This window comes from Dipodomys merriami, unplaced genomic scaffold (genome assembly GCF_024711535.1).
Source record: "Dipodomys merriami isolate MVZ:Mamm:240054 unplaced genomic scaffold, mDipMer1.0.p SCAF_46, whole genome shotgun sequence".
Taxonomy (NCBI): Eukaryota; Metazoa; Chordata; class Mammalia; order Rodentia; family Heteromyidae; genus Dipodomys; species Dipodomys merriami.
In genome coordinates, this window is record NW_027206024.1 from 1,816,430 (window position 1) to 1,822,071 (window position 5,642).

Sequence of the window (5,642 nt, forward strand, 5' to 3'; positions counted from 1 at the left end):
TGTTAGATAAGTTGATGTTAGGTGAAATGAACCCGAAAATAAGAATTCAAATTTTTTCCTTTCCTGTAATTATTTCTAACATATTTATAAGATTATTTCTTTGTTACTTTGTATGTCCCTCCCGCATGGTATAACCCCTGTTTTCACTGTATTTGATGTTGGTATAATTTCTGGAGGGGAAGGGAAAAATTTTTTAAAATATGGATACAGGTGGACATATCAATGTAAGTTTTTTACATCATAAACACAATTTTACAGAAACAAGATGAATAGCAATTTAGGAAACAATAAGGTTTCCTTGTTACAAATAGGCAACCAAGGGTATATGCCTGTCTTAAGATTGCATCATTAATTACTTAAATTTACAGGACACTACATGCTTCAGCAGCACATTTACCCAAATTACAATACAGAGATTAACATGGCTCTTGCACAAGGATGATATGAAAATTTGTGAAGAAATGAAAAACAGTTACTAAACAGTTGATTACAAATATACAAGTGTAATTATACATGTAATTCATAGGAATAAAAGTTAGTTTTACACCATTCAATTTTCACCTTTTTATAAAGGCCTTTACATTGCATAACCTTTATAAAAGTTTTGAAATTAAATAACATTTTCATTTTATCCCAAATAAATAAAATTCTATAAGGACGTAGGAATTAAAGGAATCTTAAACCTTTTCTATATGGAATGCAATCTGAAAGGACACATTAATGAACCTATATATTATAAAACAATGTCGAATTCAAAGTATTATATCTAGGAGAGAATGAACTAGATGATGGATATTATACAAACAGAATACTAAATATTTTAAAATATACTTTTTTCAGACAAGCACCAGAAATATCTTTAGTTTCTCTACTACTCATTTCAACAGATAAGTTAAAAATATTTCTTATTAAAAAATCACAAACGCTACAGAAATAATTATAGATGTATACAAACAACTTGAATGTATATTGACATCAAAGTCAGGCAATTCACTTGGAAGAATACCATGGAATTCATGAATGTTTAAAGTAAGATTTTGCTGTTGCTTTGTATTGTGAAAATATTTTGTATGGACACATAGGATGAACTGGCAATTTTGAAATTTAAGAAATTTACCCACACCATTAGGACTTAGGAGAACAATTTGTACAGCTTTCCACAACATCAAAGAGGTAGTGATACATACTTATTCTTTTGGCAATATCAAATGAAGTTTCTTCCAAGTTTTCCTTCAGACCAGGTTTGATATAATGGTTCAACAGAAGGAGATCTAGCATAACTTTGCTATTTCTATTCCCAGCAGCAAAATGCAAGGGGGTCAAGGGGCCTTTAGTCTGGCCATTGGTATCTGCATCATGTTGAAATAAAGAAGCCACTCTGTTATTATTCCATGTATAAGTACTGTGCAGGGGTGTCCAGCCATTCACAATTATTACATGAATATCTACCTTGAGCCCCCAACTAATGGACAATGTCTAAGTGTCCACTGAATGCTTCTCGATGAAGAGGGGTGTACTCATCGTCATCACTAGTATTCACATGAGTGGCCTTTTTGGAAAGTAGTCTCTGCACTGTAGTAAGGCGATTATTTTCAGCAGTCCAAAGAAGAAATTTGCTTGGATCCTATTCCATTTTTCTCTTGCAATTGATACCATTTCTCACTTTTTCATCTTGTTAATCAACTTCATCAGAATTGTCTAGCCAGAGACTTTGAGTGCCAGTGAGTATGAGGTGTCCATGTATTTCCCCAATAGTTCACATTCGATGAACTGGTCAGAAATATCCGGTGAATTTTTGGCATCTGTTTTTTTCACTATTATTTATTTTCTCTTTATTCATTTTTACTATTCTAAATTATTCTAACTGGAGAGTAGGGAATTGATAGAGAGCAGAGGAAAGATTTTCTTCCGTATTCAAAGGTACAGACTGAAAATGAGGACCAGTGGTGTCTTCATGTGCAGCTTATTTTAGGAATGAGAAAACAAGAAATAATGCCTTCCATGTAAATTATTTGGGAAATGGCTGAGCAGAAAGTTAAATGATGCAACCAAAAATATAAAAGCAAAATAAATTAGGATAATTATGAAGCAATCATATTACCTATGAGAACCATGAAAGGGGAGAGAGGAAGAGACAGATGTGCAATGATATAGCTAGCCAAGAAATTCATCCCTCTGATCAATTTATAGAGCAAACAATTTCATTTTTTAAAAGAGATGGAAATAGAATTTAAGATCAGATGTCTCCATTGTTTTTAATTATATTCTTATTATCTTAAATACTTGGACAATGGAATTTCCATTCAACAAATCAGTTTTTTTAAGTATAATGGATCTTTATATAACTTTTCCACATCCTTTCAAACCTCACCCCACTTTAATTTTTTCTAGTTTCATACTATCTGCATTGAATAATATACTTTCACTCTCTTCTTCCATAACTCTCTTTATTCCTTCCTTTTGACTTCCCCTCACACCTTCCAAGTGATAGTTTCCTGACATATATTTTGTTGGATTAAAAGTTCAATTTTATAAGAAAATACACTTTTGAAATACTCCTCTGCAAATATCATGCTTTGGTTAATATTTTTGTGTAAACTTGTATAAAGTTCTAGCTTCCAAATATGAGACATATGGGTTCTTTGTTTGTCTGGCTCTGACTTAGCTCATTAATATATTTTTAGATCTATCCATTTCATTTCAAATAATGTAACAGTCTTCAAAATGGATAGGTGCAATCCAATTATGTATATGTGCCACACTTTCTCCAACCATCACTCCTCCAAAGGGCATCTGGGCTGTTTCCGTAACTTTGCTACGATGAATAGTGGAGCAATGAACATGGTTGTGACAGTGATTTTACTGTAACCTTTTGGAAGAATTCATCACTACCATTATGGCAACAATCCTCTAGCCAGTTTTCCAGAATAAGCACATCCTTCCCTTCATCCTCATCCCAATGTATTGCAAGTCTTCAAAAACACACTTCCCATACAGGTCTCAATAAACTAAAACCACACTGTGCCCATATTCTTTCAATACATTATATCATAAATGTACATATAATTTAGTGAGAACCTTCTATGTATTTTCCTAATGTGAGAATGAGGGACATGACAGAGTAAAAGTAAGAAGTATGCAATTTAATTAGCTATTATCACATTTAAAATCATTTTCAGCTCTAATTCATAGCCTCACATAATATTATTATAATCTTTATTTGGTTACTTCATCTAACCCATAATTTGTAACAGGTGAGTTAAAAACAAAGGCTAAAAGTGTGGTTTGATTTTGACACTTATGTGTGAGGTTGCACAATATGGGCAAATAGATGGATTGGAATTAATAGCTCTTATCCATTTTGTTAACATAGAGATGGTTTTCCCAAAATGATTTTCGCAATTCGTATTCCATTCACCAACAAGACATGTGATAATTTCCTTTGTTTTGCTCCTCATTAATTTTAGTTTACATTTTATTTTATAATGGATGATTTCATAAATCTACTGTAGATACAAAAATATGTTAAAGTATTTCTATCTGTATGCATTGATATATACAAACACACATATATTACACAGGTAATAATGATAATGAATAATTTCAAGAACTGTACAATTTACTAAATTATGAAAAATATCGGCGGCTATTGCCTGGCATCCTGGTTGCTCGGGAGGCTGAGATCTGATTATCATGGTTTGAAGCCATCCTGGGCAGGAATGTCCAGGAGCCTCTTATCACCAAACAACCAAAAGAAAATCAGAATTGGAACTGTGGCTCAAAGTAGTAAAATTGTAGCTTTGCGAGAAAAATCTCAGGGACATCATCCAGGTTCTTAGTTCAAGAAGTACAATCTACCCAAATAAAATCTATTCAATTTACACCTGTGTAAGTAAAGTAATTCCATCACCCAAATGCACAACCATGCTCATTTGCAAGGTAACTCTATTTCGTCTGAAGTACCACAAAACATTTTCACTTAAGTTGAAAGCATTGTACCATGGGTATATTCTATCTCTCTCATGCATTTTTCCACTCAAATACTCAAATCTTACAATTATTCCACTTATTTAAAATCATAGCTTTTTACTTTAATACCCATAATATTAGAGTTTGAATTGAGTGTCTTGTGCCCCCTAAATGGGTGTTCTTACCACTTTGTCATGTCTCCAGCCCTAAATTATCCTGATTATTTTTCAGATACTGATCTTGGGCTCAGTCCACGTTATGTTATTCTTCCTGGAATTTAGAATAACAGGTACATGTCATTGTGTAAAGATCTTTCTGTCCAGTCTGGGCTTTAACCTCTATCCTCACAAGAGTAGACTCAAATGTAGTCAGAATTTTCATAAGTTTGTCATAGCTGATGTTTTTTTTTTTTTAAGTCAGGTCATTTTCTGCAGGTTTTTGAGTACTGAATTAATTTGTTTTCTTGGGTTGTTTTGTTTCATTTGAATGTATGTGTTGAGTTGTTCCTCACTTTTCTGGTTTCTTTCAATCAAGTTCTTACCTAATGTGCTGAGAAACCAATCCTTATTTTTCACGATAGTCAATCTGAACATGATTTATTCCAAAGCAATTTGAGTAATATTTAAACACCTTCATCTCTATGAATGGTATATAAATGATAAGTGCTGCGAAGGGTCTTTTCATTTTCACAGCAATCTTTGTCATACACAGACAGATCATGAAATATATGAAGATAATAAAACTACAGATGCTAGCAAGAAGAAGGAAAACCTATTATTAATTGTTTGAAAGAGGCTTCCCTTCTAGTGAAAGAAATACGTTGCTTGATGTAGGATTTCTCAAATTATATTGCTAGGATGAAGCTAAACAATCATCTAATTCTACAGAATTGAGGGCGAAGAATTAAACTCCTGAATAGTTTACATTTGGGTCAAATAAATCATGTTTCCAAAAAGAGAGTTGACTTTAGAGAAACATGAGGAGTTGTAGGTAAATAGGTGCTTAGCTGATTTTGTTAATTTTTAAACTAATACAGGGAAATAGAGTACTGCAAGGTAAAAAAAGAACTTCGCATTGCAATACTTATGTTTGTGTGTGTGTGTGTTTGTGTACACATGCACATGTATACACGCACACGCATGTGCAAGTGCTCATTCATTCATCATCTCTATGCTTCTGTGACCTAGGATATTGATTTACCACTTGAGCCATTGTTCCACTTCTGTATTTTTTGGAGATAATCGCATTTATTTTCATGATTGGACTGGCTTTGAATAGTGGTCTTCATATCTCAGCCTCCAGAGTAGCTAGCTAAGCTTATTCAGCCTCCAAGTAGCTAGTTTAAATTGGTCCTGTCCTCTGTGCTTCACTGCTCTTTTATTCTTGTCCTGAGGTGTTCACATGCGTAAGTCATAGATATGTCTAGTAGCTTTAAGAAATACTCTTACTGCTTGGTACCAGGGGCTCCCATCTGAGCTCTTAACTACTGAGGAGGCTTGAGAAGAGAAAGTTTAGTGGACTTCCTTCTCAATCTATAGCTGGGTGCATTGGATCATTTCCACCATCCTGCACTATCCACAGGTTAAGATTGGAAGGACTACAGAATCCAAGCCAGTCAAGGTAGGAAGCTAGACAAGGTGGTGTGCAATTCGTATGCCATTGATAATGGGAAG

The 5,642-nt window shown here is 33.7% G+C and overlaps 1 pseudogene; it reads left to right on the forward strand.

Moving 5' to 3' along the window:
• Positions 1-376: 376 nt before the first annotated feature.
• On the forward strand, positions 377-473 carry LOC138808636 (U6 spliceosomal RNA; annotated as a pseudogene).
• The last annotated feature ends 5,169 nt before the right edge of the window (positions 474-5,642 follow it).